We start from the raw sequence: 16,960 nt of genomic DNA on the forward strand, positions 1-16,960 counted from the left end.
TCTGCAGGCTTTCAAATATCCGTGGTTAACTTGTGGTATTTCTTTGCTAGGCAGATAAGTTCCCTTTGGGTAAAAATAACTAGGGGTTGAGGATGGATGGATTAAAATAGTGTAGTTTTATTGTACTGTCCTGCTTAGCAAAGTTATTTTTAAGCTAGGAGTTTTTGTTTTAATGGACTGTCACGAACATAAATGTACTTTTCAACGGAAGCACACTTTTTTTCCTTTTAGTTTAAAAGGTGTTTAAAATAATTTAAAAACATTTTTCTGTGGAAATGTTGTGTTTATTTTACTTTTAGGGGCCGTGAAAGTGTATTAAAGTACTTTTCACTGTGTTTTTTTGTGAAAAAAGTGACTTTTAAAGACTTTAAATTTTTGACAACCTTTGCTGCTTGTTTTCCCCAAGAAAGAAGCACCATTTTCAGCTTGACCATGAAACAAAGTATTAGACCCATGGTCAGTCCTTCCAGACACAAAAAGGAAATGTTAAGTAAACAGCTTTTGCCACCACAGCAAACTAGCAAGTTGCCTCAGCTGCAGGTGGATGACTCTTCTGTGGCCATACCTTATTCCCCACACCACTCATCTTTTATCCCAGATCCTTTTGGTGTAGCACCTGCAACCGTTATGGCCCAGGGGTTAGCCACATCCTTTGAGGCTGTTGAGGTCCCCTCAGGGATCAAGGGAGAACAACTCTTTTTGGACCTGGAGAAGGAGCAGGGAAGGCTTCTCTGCTTAGTTAGAATATTGTGCCCATTCTTGGGGGAACTGCTGCTACCATTAATAACAATGTTGTTCAAATTATGGGACATGAGTAAGAGATAGTAGCTTCTCCAGCAACCTTAATACTTTAATAAATTTAATAGAGTAATACATAATTTAGTTTTATTTAAAGATAACCAGTGCACTTTTTCTTAGGGCTAAACCTTAATATTTTCTGAAAACATATAAGGTATAATTACTGGGCTAGACAGGGTAGAAATTATATCTCACAGGAACATGTACAGATATTTGAAAGCTTTGACACATATATACAGCAACTATTTCATATGATGCATTGATAAAAATGCAGGGTAATGAAGTAAAAATGAGATACTGGCACTTCCAGCCTACCTGTTAAAAAGTGATACATTTCCGAATGGGTAGTGTAAACTATCTGAGAGTAATTAGGGAAGACAGACATTTATTCATAAGTGATAGTGAGTGGGGTAAAATGAAAATGGAGTTTAAAAATAGGGTAGCTGTAAAACAGAAAGAGATATGATAAGAGAAAGAGAAATGATGTGGACATCCTACAGAAGGGCCTCACTGAGACAGATGCCTGGTGTCAGAGCCATGGCCTCAAGCTCAGTCCCAAAAAGTGCATTGTCATCCCCTTTGGTAAAAACTCTGTACCCATGAACTACCACATAGGCGGCAGTCTACTTAACGCCGAATGTGTGATAAGAGACCTCGGAACCCAGGTGAACTGTAGTCTCTCCTTAGATAATCACATTGCCACAGTAGTCAGGAAATCCTTGTATGTGGCACACCTCATCACAAAAGGGTTCTCATCCAGGAAAAAAGAGGTCATTGTTCCCCTCTACTCGACACTCATTAGACCTATTATAGAGTACAATGCCCCTTTTGGAATGTACCTCACAAGACATCTGCAGCAGCTGGAAAGGCCACAGAAGTACCTCACAAAGAGGGTTACTGGCCACAAACAGATACCCTACACTGACCATCTCAAAAAATTCCAGCTTTACTCCGTAGCATATCGCCTACTCCAAGGTGATCTTTGCTTAACATATAAAACTATGTCAAGCACAGAGCTGTTGGACATGCTACACCTAAAGAAATCCCAATCCCTCCGAGCTACACGCTCTAGGGACCTAAATCTTGTCACGACAATAAACAGGATGTGCTGGAGGGATAGATTCCTGTCCCAGAGACTTCCTATACTCTGGAACAAGCTACTCATCTATGTCAAGCAAAGTTCCTCATTAGCACTCTTCAAGAAAAAATCTTGATGAGTGGACGGGAAGTAGGAAATACACCCCTGGGATCACTTCTGTGGCTCTGCTCGACAGGGGCACAGGAAAATAACTTTCTTGGGTGGCGTAACCCAGGGAACCTTGTTGGCTAGGCCTACTTAGGCCCTTGGGCCAATAGCCTAGTACCTACCTATGAATCTATGAACCTATGGTTAAGACGTAATTGGAATTATTTAGAGAAGCTGAAAAAGTTAAAGTATTGCAGAAAAAAAGGAACCTAACAGAACAAGAAGAGAAGTATTTGGATAATATGCATGAGTTTAGAAAGATTGCTGTAAAGCAGCTATTCTTGATAACGACTCTAGAACACAAAAACTTTAAGCACAACAACTGAGAAAGAGTTGTCACCAAACTTATGAAGCTTGTGACAACAAAAATAATCAGATACCATATAGAGATATTAGAGATATTTCAGAAATTTTATGCAAATTTTTATAAAGTGGAGAAATGTGGAAACCAAGAAAGAACATATATGGAGGGGGCGATAATGGAAGACGCCGTCCTCACAGCAGAGGGGGTCTGCAAAACCAGGGCAACAGAGACCAGTTCTTTGGGAAGCCCTACCAGTGCTTCTGAAAGGAGGCCCAACTATCCTACTCTGAAGGCAGTCTGGGGTCGCTTAACTTTATATCCAGACGTCTGGCTCAAAATAACAAATGACAGCTGGGTACAAAGTATAGTTTCCAGAGGATATTTCATTCCTTTTGCCACTCTCCCTCCATTGTCAACAAAAATCTTGGACATTCCACCCAGTTACAGGGAACAAGCAACAGTAGAGGTCCAAACGTTGCTAAGAAAAAGAGTCATCCAACCAGTCCCAGCAGACCAGACAGGATCCGGACCTTACTCAAGATTCATTTTAGTTCCAAAAAAGACAGGAGACTGGAGACCTATTTTGGACCTTAGCAGACTAAACAGATCCATCAAGAAAGAGAAGTTCCAGATGGTCACGCTTCAGTCAATACTTCCCTTTTTAGGGAAAGACAATGCCGCCGTAGTGCAGTGGTAGAGTTGTCGCCTCACAGCAAGAGGTTCTCCTGTTCGATTCTCGGCTGGAGCGGCTTCTGTGTGGATTCTGCATGTCCTCCCTGCGGTCAAGTGGTGCTCGAAAGACATGCTTGAATGGGCGTGCCTTCTTTGAAGGTTGGGCACTTCGGCACCGTAAAAATCTACTGCAAGTCATTAGCGGACCGGAGTTCCGCTGTGGCGACCCCTAACTGGGAAAAGAACAACAACAACAATTAGATGTGCTCGATAGATCTACAGGATGTGTACTACCATATAAAAATAGCCAGACCATCCAGGGATCATCTGCGCTTCTGGCTGGGAGTCAATCATTACCAGTTTTGAGCCCTGCCCTTTGGTCTCACTCAGCCCCCAGAGTGTTCACCAAATGTATGGCAGTGGTCACGGCCCACCTGAGATGTTTAGGATTCCAGGTGTTTCCATACTTAGATGATTGGCTCCTCACCGCCACCACCAGGCATCAGCTAATACAAGCCAGGGACACCACTCTTACTCTTTGCAATCATCTGGGCATTACAATAAATTCAGAAAAATCTGCCTTGTTGTCATCGCAACATATCATTTTCATTGGAGCAGAATTGGACACCATTACCACTACTTTGAGACTTCCAGCAGAAAGAGTCTTACTACTTCGTCAGCAGGTCCACAACATCATATCTAAAGACAAGGCTCCAGCATCAGAAGTGCCAAAATTGTTAGGCATGATGGCAGCTGTAATATTAGCGATACAGTTGGGTCGCATGCACATGTGGATTCTGCAATGGTTGTTATTCACTCAGTGGTCTTACCAAAAGCTCCCAATGTCTCATCTCATAATGATCACATACATGCAAAAAGGATCTTCAGTGGTGCTTGACCTCTTTTCATGTAACGATAGGTCATCCTTTTGTCCTACCCTCGCCAGCGGCCATGGATGCTTCCCTGATAGAGTGGGGGGGGGTATTTCCCAGGAAGAACAATCCAAGGCAGATGGACCAAACGGGAGACACATCTTCATATTAATGTCTTGGAGATGAGAGCAGTACTTTTAGCGTTGCAGTACTTCCCGGACTCTCTTCCTCTGGGAACAGTTGCGATTCAGACTGACAACATGTTGGTGGTCTGGTACTTGAACAAACAAGGAGGAACCAGGTCCTATCCCCTTTGTCGCAAAGCCCTATGAGTATGGCAGTGGGCTACATCCACCCAGCGTTTTCTGATAGCAACGCACATCCTGGGGAAATCCAACGTGATAGCAGACAAACTGAGCAGGGCAATTTTATTGCCCCATGAGTGGTCCCTCAGGAAAGAGATAGCGGAAAAAATTTTCCACAGGTGGGGCCAGCCTTGCTGCGACCTTTTTGCCAACCATATGAACACAAAATGCAGAAGCTATTTTGCCCTGATTCCTCCTCCGGGAGAAGCCCCAAGGGATGCACTTGTACACGATTGGCCTCCGGGTCTCCTCTGTGCATTCCCACCAATTCCCTTGATACCCAAAGTATTGCAGAAAGCAAAAGCCCTGGGAAGGACCATCATTCTAATAGCCCCTCATTGGCCTCATCAGATTTGGTTCCCCTTCCTTCAACTTCATGTGTTGGAAGAGCCTTGGATTCTGGAACCAGTTCCAGATCTTTTGACGCATTCATCGGGGGCTGTTCATCCCTCTCTTCAGTCCCTGAAGCTGACAACTTGGCTGCTCCAATTCCCAACATAGCCAGGTTCCATAACCCCTCAGATGAAACACAGCATATATTGCTATCTTCTCATAAGTCCTCTACTAGGAAGCTATACCTTAGCAAATGGAGAAGATTTTCTATATGGGCTTCTCAAAATTACATTGATCCCTACCAAGCCCCTATTTCCTCCATATTAGAGTTTTTGACTATGTTTTCAATAAAGGAGCTGCAGCAGCAACAGTTCGGGTACAGCTTGCCTCTATCTCTAATTTTCACCTTGGCTTTGAAGGATTAAACATAATGTCTGACAAGCTATCTAAAACCTTTCTCAAAGGGACCTTTCATCTCAGACCACCTGTGAAATCCCCTTATATCCCATGGAATCTAAATTTTATGCTTTCAGGCATTATTCTCCCACCTTTCGATCCAGCTTCCTCATGTGATTTGAAATGTCTGTCATGGAAGACTATCTTTTTAGTAGCCATCACTTCTGCCCGTAGAGTGTCAGAGCTACAGGCCTTGTCCATAAAGCCTCCTTATTTGATTTTTCATGCTGACAGAGTGTCCCTGCAAACAAATCCTTCATTTTTACCCAAAGTTTGCACTGAAGCTAACCTTAACCAGATCATAAATTTACCAGTGTTCTTTCCCAAACACACCAACAACTTAGAGTATATGCTGCGCAAGCTTGATATTCATAGACAGCTCAGATTTTACCTGGATAGAACAAAAGAGTTCAGAAAATCAGAACAGCTTTTCGTTTCCTTTTCAGATTCCAGAAAAGGTAAGCCAGTGGCAAAAACAACACTGTCTAGATGGTTATCAGATTGTATCACATTCACTTAGTCAGCTGCTAATTTACCTTTACAACACAAAATTAAGGCTCATTGTACTAGAGCAGTGTCCACATCTTCTGCCTTTTCTGCTAGGATTCCTATAGACAATATTTGTGCAGCAACCACTTGGTCGAAGCCTAGTACTTTTATCACCCATTACAAAGTTGACAAGGCCTTCAGGGACAGGGTCTCCTTTGGTTCCACTGTCCTGAAAAACATACTCCCATGAGCCACCCGAGAAAGATGGTGCTTGGGATGCTACCCATCTGTAAGAATGAACAGCGAGATAGAACTTCACATAAAGAAGTTATGTACTCATCATAACATTCCATGTGAGTTGTTCATCTCGCCTTCATTCTTACTTCCCACCCTCCTACCCCCTCCAAGGTTTTTTGAGGACCGAGATACTAGTTGTATCCTGGTTGCTCAATCTTTCTATGGGTTTTCTCCTAAAGAGTGATAGAATGGCACATGGTATTATTATACGCAGCAAACAAGAGCTCAGGTAACTCTAGGTGCATCATGGGATAAGGACTTGGCCTTGAGCTGTCTAAAGACCTTGAGCTTTGTAGTAGGCCAACTCGGAGCCGAGGATCGGCTCCGAACCCATCTGTAAGAATGAAGGCAAGATGAACAACTCACATGGAACGTTACGGTGAGTACATAACTTCTTTTGTACATCTATACTAGCAAAAAGAATGGCAAAGGTTTTGCCGAAATTGATAGATATGGATCAGTGTGGTTTTGTGGAGGGAAAGCAATCATTTGACAACATTTATAGAACAATGATGATCTAGAGGGAAGGAGAATGTAAGAAAATACCACTGTTGGTGGGTCTTGATGCAGAGAAAGCATTCAGCGGAGTCAGCTGGGATTTTATGAGTGGGGCTGATATAATAATAAGGTTAATTGGGGGATATATGAAGGATTGGAGGCAATAATTAAAGTGGGAGGGTTCTTTTCCTATAAGTTGCACTTGAAAAGAGGAATTAGGCAGTAGTGTCCTCCTTCCCTTTTATTTGCTTTATATTTAGAGCCACTGGCAAAGAAAATAAAGAGCTCAGAAATTCAGTAACTACAGAGGGATTAAATTGATCAGTCACAGCATGAAGTTATGGGAAAGAGTAGTGGAAACTAGGTTAAGAAGGGAGGTGATGATTAGTGATCAACAGTATGGTTTCATGCCAGGAAAGAGCACTACAGATGCGATGTTTTCTTTGAGAGTGTTGATGGAGAAGTACAGAGAATGTCAGAAGGAGTTGCATTGTGTCTTTGTGGATTTAGCGAAAGCATATAACAGGGTGCCTAGAGAGGAGTTGTGGTATTGTATGAGGAAGTCAGGAGTGTCAGAGAAGTATGTAAGAGTGGTACAGGATATGTACGAGGGTAGTGTGACAGCGGTGAGATCTGCGGTGGGAGTGACGGATGCGTTTAAGGTGGAGGTGGAATTACATCAAGGTCCAGCTCTGAGCCCTTTCTTATTTGTAATGGTGATGGACAGGTTGACAGACGAGATCAGACAGGAGTCCTCGTGGACTATGATGTTTGCAGATGACATTGTGATCTGTAGTGAGAGTAGGGAACAGGTGGAGGTGACCCTGGAGAGGTGGAGATATGCTCTAGAGAGAAGTGGAATGAAGGTCAGCAGGACTAAGACAGAATATATGTGTGTGTGAATGAGAGGGAGTATAGAGGAATGGTTAGGATGCAGGGAGTAGAGGTGGTGAAGGTGGATGAGTTTAAATACTTGGGATCAACAGTTCAGAGTAATGGTGAGTGTGGAAGAGAGGTGAAGAAGAGAGTACAGACAGGATGGAGTGGGTGGAGAAGAGTGTCAGGAGTGATTTGTGACAGACGAGTACCAGTAAGAGTGAAAGGGAAGTTCTGCAAGAGGGTAGTGAGACCAGCTATGTTATATGAGTTGGAGACAGTGGCATTGACAAAAAGGCAGGAGTCAGAGCTTGATGTGGCAGAGATGAAGATGTTAAGATTTGCACTGGGTGTGACGAGGATGGACAGGATTAGGAATAAGTATATTAGAGGATCAGCCCAGGTTGGAAGATTTGAAGACAAAGCCAGAGAGGCAAGATTACATTGGTTTGGACATGTGCTGAGGAGGGATGCAGAGTATATTGGGAAAAAGATGCTAAGGATGTAGCTGCCAGGTAACAGGAAAAGAGGAAGGCCTAAGATAAGGTTTATGGATGTGGTGAGAGAGGACATGCAGGTGGTTGGTGTGACAGAGCAAGATGCAGAGGACAGGAAGAAATAGAAGCAGTTGATCTGCTGTGGCGACCCCTGACGGGAGCAGCCGAAAGAAGAAGAAGAAGAGAAATTCAGGGATATAATTGGTATGGTAATCTATAAAAGTTGGCTGTATTTCCATATATTACTTTGTACTTAAGAAATCCAGAAAAGGACATTCCAGTGTTGTAGAACATTTTGAGACAGTTTCAAGTTTTTTCAGGATATAAAATGAATGAAGATAAAACAAAGACAATAGCTGTATATTACGCACCCACACACAAATTGGTTCTATAATATCCATATTTATAGGAATACAATAAGAAGTAGAGTATTTTGGAGTATGGAATAAAATGCTTCTGTTGTAACAGCTATGCATACGTAGGAAGAGACTGAACAAAAGTTAATACTAAAACTTGATAAACTGGACTCTCTTGTTTATGGATATGGATAGTAAGGTACAAGAAGTGAAACTACTTTTAGTCCATTTAATTTTCTTTACAGATCAAGCATATTTTATCAACCAGAGAAGTTGTGGACAATAATTAATAAAGAGTTGAAGGAATTTATCTGGGAGGGAAAGAGGACAAGAGTTAAGTGGGGATAATCTGATTCTCCCAATAGAACAAAGTGGTTTAGGATTACCTGATTTGAAGGGGTATTTTACAGATACAGAGTTAAGGCTCAAATACATAACAAAAGCAGAAAGTTATAATTCAGAGTGGAAAGGGAAGATGACGAAGCAGGGGGAAAATTCAAGAAATGCGAAGAGAGTGGGATTTTGGATGCTGATCCTTAAGGAAATGATAAGAACTATACCAAACATTATATTCATAAAGTTGCAGAAAGTATTTCTAAGAACTAAGCCAGCATGAGAATTCAGAAAGGAGATTTTGCCATTAGAGATGACTGCAAGCATAGGTACAAAAAGTAGGCAAGATGACTAGAGAGGGAAAGGTAATAGAGAAGGATAAGGCCAAGAAGAAGTTTGGATTGCAGAATAGAGAGACTGCGTTTCCTACCAGGGATTGATATCAGAGTATAGGCAAGGAGAAAGGGTTAGAGTCCTAAATGAAAGTCCTGCTGTGGTAGAGTTTTAGTCAAATTTAAAGTAGAAGCTGCTGTTTAATAAGGGATAAATAGCAGGGCACATAAAATATTTTGTGTTATCTATAAGAATTAATCTGCAGGGGCTAGAAAAGTTTGGGAAGTGAGAGACTGGAAAAGCAGATCCAATGCTTTCTTTTCCATCTGGATTTAGCCTGTGGGTTATCGGATCCGAGTTGGACCTGAGACCGGCCATATTCCAAAGACTCCATTTATTTATTTATTTGATATTTGTTTACCAGGAAAGTGGGCGGCCGCCTCACAGCAAGAGGTTCTCCGGTTCGATCCTCGGCTGGGGTACCTTCTGTGTGGAGTCTGCATGTCCTCCCTGTGGTCGTGTGGGTTTCCTCCGGGTGCTCCAGTTTCCTCCCACATCTCAAAGACATGCTGTAGGTGGATTGGATACTCTAAATTGGCCCTAGGAGTGTGTGTGTGTGTGTGTGTGTGTGTGTGTGTGTGTGTGTGTGTGTGTGTGTGTGTGTGTGTGTGTGTGTGTGTGCCTTCCATGGAAGGTTGAGTGCCGGGCTGGCAATTCGACACCATAAAACTCCACTGCCAATCATGAGCGGACAGGTGATCCGCTGTGGTGACCTCTAACCGGGTAAAGCCAAAAGAAGAAGATTTGTTTACCAGGAAAGTCATACTGGGTAATTTTCAGCAGAGGCCTGGGGAGAAAAGTTCTGCAGTACACATTAACAGAATTAAAAGAAAATTGAACAATGGTTACAAATATTAAGACAATAATAAAGTAGTACAATATGTGAAATACAAAAAAAGAAAAATAAGCAAAATATAAAGGGAAGCAATAAAGTTGACCATACATTATATACAAGGTAGAAGAGAGTTCCTAATGTACATGTCGTAAAAGCCATATACTTTTTCTGGCAGGAGAACTAGATAGTAAATTTCAGACAAATTCTGGGATAGAGAAAGGTTAGTGCAAGAATATAAAGAAAGGACATTAGAATGTTAAGGAATTAAAGTGAGGTGAGGCTAAGGAATTAAAGTGAGGTGAGGCTAGAAAGTAGGTAAAGCAGGAAGAGAAGCCCACCAAGCTCCATGTCCTCTACCAATAATCCTTCGCTTAACTAAGATTACCACAAGATCTTGTTTGCTGCCATTCTTGGATAGCACATTAGTCATTTGCTCCACCAGAGTGCATCATTTTTTTTTCAGATATTTTGGAGTATGATTTTGATTTCTTATCCCTACTCTTGTTTTTCTTGAATGCTTTTATTTGTAGTTTAGCCTTTAATTTCTTGTCCTAGGTTAGTGCAGGTTTAGGGTTAAGTGTTATGTCATTAGCTGGCTTTTCCGACCTAGTGTGTTTTTCTAGTGATTAGTGTTTGCTGTGTTTAAGCGTTAGGCTTTTTTCTTGTTAGTCTCCAGAAGTGTAGTGGTTAGGTTTCAGAATATGGAGAGCGGCTTTAAAAAGTGTCTAGCTTGTGGTCACAAGCTCCCATAGCAGGACGCCCATGACAGGTGTGTATACTGTCTGGAGGCTGCCCATATCGAGTCTCCTTGTGCTATTTGCAAGGGCTCCAGCACTCACGGCATCAATGAGAGGATGGCCAAGTTGGTCCAGAAAGCACTACTGCTGCCTAGCAACTCTTCTTCTGGTTCTTCCAGCAAAGGAAAGAAGTCTGATCTGGGTCACAAAAGCAGGAATCTGAGGACCCCAAACCTTCCAAGGGGGACCAAAACTGATTTCTCCCCCTTCTTCTTCTTTTTTTGGTTCACTGGATTCAAATGTCCCAAGACCCTTGGGAGCCTTTACAGTTTCAGCACCGTTGTTGGCTCTGAAACATTGGAGCCTATTTCCTTCCATGTCAATTGCAGGTAAGGCTCCATTTCCCATTCTCAGTGTTCCTAGGTTCATAGGTTGGTACTAGGCTGTCGTCCCTAGGGCCTATACAAGCCTAGCCATAACAATTCCCTGGATATTTCTTCCCACAATATTTACTTCCCTGGACTCCTGTCTAGCAGGGCGACTGACATGATCCCCGGGGTGTATTTCCTATCTCCCATCCAATCATCAAGGTTCCTTTTGAAGAGGGCCAAGGAGGAGCTCTACTTGACTTGTATGGGCAGTCTTTTCCAGAGTATGGGGAGTCTCTGAGTCAGGAACCTATCCCTCCAGCATGTTTTGTTCATTGTGATGACAAGTTTTAGATCCCTGGAGCGTGTGGCTCTGAGGGATTGGTATTTCTTTAAGTGGAGCATGACCAACAGATTAGGGTTTGACATGGCCTTGCATGTTAAGCAGAGATCGCCTCTGAGTAGTCGATATGCCACAGAGTATAGCTGGAGTTTTTTTAGATGGTCAGCATATGACATCTGCTTTAGGCTTGTGATTCTTTCAATGAGGTATTTCTGTGGCCTTTCCAGCTGTTGCAGATGTCTTGTGAGGTACATACCAAATGGGACATTATACTCTATAATGGGTCTAATGAGGGATGAGTACAGTGGGACAATGACCTCCTTTCTTTTGGATGAAAAGCCCTTAGTGATGAGGTGTGCCACATAGAAGGATTTTCTGACTGTTGTGGCGATGTGGTTTTCGAAGGTGATACCACTGTCCACCTGTGTCCCTAAGTCTCTCATCACACTTTCGGTGTTTAGTGTACTGCCACCTATGTGGTAATTCATGGGTACATGGTTTTTCCCAAAGGGGATAACTATACATTTCTTGGCATTAAGCTTGAGCCCATGGCTCTGGCACCAAGCATCTGTTTCTATAAGGTCCTTTTGTAGAATATCCACATAATTTGGGGATTCGATAATAGCTACAAGTTTGCAGTCATCTGCAAATTTTGTTAGCCAGAATCCCTTAGTGTTGGCCTGTACTTCAGAGAAGTAGATGCCAAACAAGAGAGGTCACAGGACTAAACCCTGAGGTACTCCACTTGTCAGTTGTCTGGAGCTGGATTTGGAGTCGGCTACTTTTACAGTGTGGGTTCTGTCAGTAAGCCAGTTGGCAACCCATCGAGTGACATAGGGATTTATGCCCAGCTTAGTAAGTTTATCTGTGATTCCAGAGTGGGGGATGGTGTCGAAGGCCTTGGCGAGGTCCAGATAAGCTGTGTGGACTGCCTTACCCTCTTCCACAGCTCTGGAGACTGATTTGAAGAAGTCAGTCAGGTTCAGGAGACAAGATCGGCCCATCACAAACCCAAAATGGGTGGGGTCCAGTGTTTGAAGGTTGCCAGTGTCTTTGTTTATAAGTTCCATGATAATGCGTTCCATACCCTTGCAGATCAGGCTCATCAGACTGATGGGATGGTAGTTCCCGGGATCCAAGGTGGATCCCTCCTTGTGGAGTGGGATAACTGTAGCTGTGCGCCACTCAGTGGGCACAAAGCTTGAGGTGAGGCTATGATTAAACATGACACTTAGGTGAGGTGCCAATTCATTTTGTAGTTCATATAGTACACAGCCCGGGATGTCATCTGGCCCCATGGATGCTATATTCTTAGCTTTGGAGAGTGCAGTTTCTACCTGTGTGGCTGTGATTAACAGAATTTGGCAATCTTTTGGTATTTAGCTGGGACATTTAGGGGGTGAGAGGGGGGTGAAGTTGGCACTAAATCAATATCCCATGATATTGGCAATATCCTTGGGATCAGTATATTTAATGCCATTCTGTTGTAGCTCAGAGCAGATCTGAGCATTGCCATTTAGATTCTTGACATAACTATAGAATGCCTTGTGGATGTCTTTGGAATCTTTGGCAATTTTATTTTTGTAACTAGCTTTTGATGATATTTTGAGGGATCTCAGCTTCTTACTGGGGCTGGTAAGGGATTTTTTTTGCATCCTGAGATTTTCCTCTTTTCTGCAACAATTTCTTCCTTCTGTTGTATAGTTTGTTTATGGCAGGGGACCACCAGATTGGCTTCTTTTTTTTTGGAGGAGAACATCTTGGTTCTATTTGGGATGGCACAATTCGTGCACGAGTGGATGTGCTCGTACAGTGCCTTAGTGTAAGATTCAGCAGTCGAACCTTCAGACCCCATCTGCATGGGTGCCATGAAGTTTGTCACTTCTGACTTGAGTAGCATGAAGTTGGCTTTGGAGAAGTTTTTTACGGAGGTTTCCTTATTGGGGGATGGGGGGGGGGAATGTGGATGTCAAGGGTGATTTGCTTATGCTCAGACCTGACCAATGAGGGAGTGACCACTGGTGTGGAGCATCTATTTCCCATGTTGGTAATGACCAGGTCCAGGATATTGGAGCCCCTGGTGGGACAATGGATTAGTTGATCCAGGGCATTGGAATTTATGAATTCCAAGAACCAGTGGGAAAAGGTGTTGGTACCCGAGTAGTTTTCCCAGTTACTGGCAGGGTAGTTGAAATCACCCAGTATTAGGGTGTTTGGTTGCATCTTAATATTATCCAGTATGTTTAGAAAGATATAGTGAGAATCATGGGGCATGGTGGGGGATCTGTAGCAAGCTACAATTTGGATTGCAGTCTTACTTAGTGTTAGTTGCACTTGGAGAATTTCAGATGCATTGTGTTGGGCAACTAGTCTGGAGGTGTGAATATCCATGGTAAATATGGACATTCCTCCACCTTTAGTGTTTCGGTCTTGGTTTGGTGGCCAAAAAGTGTGGTAAGAGTTGTACCTGGTATTGCAGGGGTGCTCTCTGGTGCCTTGAACCAGGTCTCAGTTACTGCACAGATATCAATGTTCTCCATTTTTAGGAGTGCCTCGAGAGAGTGTGTTTTGAGGTTTAGACTTCTAGCATTGAGTAGTATTACCTTCAGGTTTCACATGCTTGTATCTGTTACGGTGGTGGTTTTGTCCTTTGAAAACCAAATATATGACCAGCAAACCGTGGAGACCAAAATAAAATATATAAAGTATATCAAACAGACTGGTTTTGGCTTGTATTCAACACAAAGCCTTTATCAATGTGAAAAAAACATAAAAAAATACACCCCATTTATAGTGTGTCATCAATCCTAAAGCCAATCACAGATGTTCATTTAACCCAGGTGCAAAAAGCCCTCCCAGTTTAATTATCCATTTTTTCTCCTTAACATTGAGCAATTCATGCCACCCAGTTTTATTTGGTTGCACCCCAATAATTCTATCTATAATTGTAAATTGGAAGCTTGCTGTCATGTATATTAAAGTGTGTTTATAAAGAGCATTAGTGTCACGCTGGTTCCTAGTTTCACTCATATGCTCAGAAATTCTGCGTCTCACTGCCCTGGAAGTTTGTCCAACATAAAAGGCTGAACATTGACACGTTGCTAAATAAACAACCCATTCCAAGCTACAGTTGGCGAAAAAAGGAATCTTGAATACCATGCTAGTATTCTTGCTACTGAAGCACATAGTTTTCAGCATTCTACAGCAGTGCCTACAATGTCCACATGGGTGGCTCCCCTTAACAAACCCACCTTTGATAGTATTTTATTTTTTCTCCCTACGTATAAGACAACTATGTTTGTAGTGATTAAAATATGATGCTAAATTTTTCCATTTCTGTATGAGAAACTGCACCTATCCCCAAGGAACTCTGATAATTTATTTTCTGCCATAAGAATATTCCAATTCTGACATACACTGTCAATAAGTGCCCCTGTATTCCGCCCATATGTTGTCACAAACCTAAATTTTGCTGTGGTGTCAGAATCCTTCTGTTTATTTTGCAAGAGTTCATCCCTGTTAATTTCATTAATCACATGTAATGCTTGTGTGATATGTCCTGTTGGATAACCCCTTTCCTTAAACCTGTTGGTTGGGTCATCTCGGAAATGCAAATATGAATCTTCGGTTGAGCATATACGTTTTACCCTCATATACTGTGATTTAGGGATATTTTTGCATATATGAGGAGGATAATAACAGGAGGCATGGAGCAGAGAGTTATATTCGGGGAATTTTCTGTATACTTCAGTGGTGAGAGTATTATATGGGGCCCTGATGACCATTACATCCAGAAAAGTAATCCTATTCTGGTGGCAATTGACTGTGAATTCGATCCCCCACTTATTTTCATTAAGACATTCAACAACTTCCCCAAGATATTCCTCATCTGACCTCCATACCATCCAGCAATCATCCAGATATCTTCTCCGAATATCAATTTGATCAATGTATAATTTATGAGATTGATCATACAAAATCTGTTCCACAGTATACGCCATAAAAATATCCGCATATGTGAGGGCAAACGAGGCACCCATTGCTGTCCCTTTAATCTTTAAGTAGCATGCCTCACGATAGAAAAACACATTTTTGGTTAATACATGCTCAGCCAAACCAAGAAGAAGAGTAATAAAACGTGGTTGGTACAATTCTGGCCTATATAGCCAGTATTCAAGGGCTTCAAGACCTGCCCAGTGTGGAATATTCGTGTATAGAGCTTTAACATCTAGTGTACAAAGCCACCAACCAGGTTCAAGTTGCATTTCCGAGATGACCTGTAAGAATTCTGTGGTATCCTTAAGTCTGGATCCAACCCACACAAGCAAAGGTTTTAAATATTTGGTCAGATATTGCGACAGAGGCTCCGTCAAAGAGCCCCTTCCAGAGACAATCGGTCTACCAGGAGGGCAATATCAATTTTTGTGAATTTTAGGCAGGAAATAAATATATTGGTCCCTGGGGTCATCAATTGTGAGTTGTTTTTTTATCCTATCAGTAATGATTCCTTCCTCCACAGATAATGTGAGGAAGTCATCAATTTGTTTTTGAAAAAACTTGGTGGGATTATAATCCAATTTTAGATAGTACATATGATCATTCAGTTGCTTATTTGCTTCCGAGTTATATTGATCCCAATTTTGTACAACCACAGCTCCTCCTTTGTCCGCCCTTAGAATCACAATTTTATGATTTTCAGCCAACTTAGAAATAACTGACATCTCCTGTTTGGTAACATTACTGGACTTAGCCTGAAAAGAACCAGATTGAAAATGCAGATCCTTTTAAGTAGAATTTTGAAATGATAATACATTGTGATTCATGGGCGGAACAAAAGAGGATTTATGGTATCTAAACTGGTCATCATCACATAATTCTGCATCCGACTGAAAAAATAATCTCAAATTGAAAATTCGACAAAAATCAACAACATCTTTTGCAAAAGATTGTTCAGATACAAAAAAACCCGGAATGTATGTTAAACCTTTATTTAGAATGTTCCTCTCTATAGAGGAGAGGGGAAAGGAAGAAATATTTAACACATTATCATTTTTTACTTGTGTACAAATTTGCGAAGCAAACCCTCTATGTTCTCTACATTTCCTATGCTTCCTACCCCCCCCCCTCCTTCTAGGTTTAACTGCATAGAGTCACTGGAATTTCTACGTTTCTGTGCTGGTGAGCCTGTGGAAGAGAGGGTCTCATTATCCAGCCCCGAAGAGGAGTCATCACCTGAAGTATCAGATGCCCCAGTCCTCTTAAGAATAGACCTTGGACGTTTTCTACTAGTGGGATATTTATTAGTAAATCTAACATGTTTCTCTTTATTTCTGGAAAAGGGGTTCCCTTGTTCATAATCCAAAACATCCCTAAGAAACTTTTTCTTTTTCCTATCTCACAGTTGGGTTTCCATATTGGTCAGTTCCATGTTTAGCTTATTGAGACAAACTGAATAATTTTGCTGTCCCTCAAATTCTATAATACGTCCAGTAATCTCATTGATGGCACCCATTTCAGCATCAATGGTTCTGTCATAGAACCCACATAAAATTTCTACAAAATGCATAGTAGCTGCATGTTGGGCTTCCTTCCATTGCTGATAAAGCAATTCGTCTGGGCCGCTGACCATAGGCTGAATCCTAAATCTCAAGCCCCTAGGTGTTATTCCTTTAGCCATATAGGCTTTGAATAGCTTATAATGCCACACGTTATTCCTCATTGATCTCGTATGTTTTGTTAGTGTGGCAAACAGCCCTTCACAGGTATCATTAATTTTAACACCAGATGCTCCTTGCTCTGATGCTAGTTCATTCCCAACACCAAAAACAGATAGGTCATCCCTGTCCGTAGACAACCCCTTAATTAAATTAGAAATATCTATTCTATAGGGTT

The sequence above is a fragment of the Protopterus annectens genome, chromosome 1.part1 (assembly GCF_019279795.1).
Source record: "Protopterus annectens isolate FY-2018-M chromosome 1.part1, PAN1.0, whole genome shotgun sequence".
Lineage (NCBI taxonomy): Eukaryota > Metazoa > Chordata > Ceratodontiformes > Protopteridae > Protopterus > Protopterus annectens.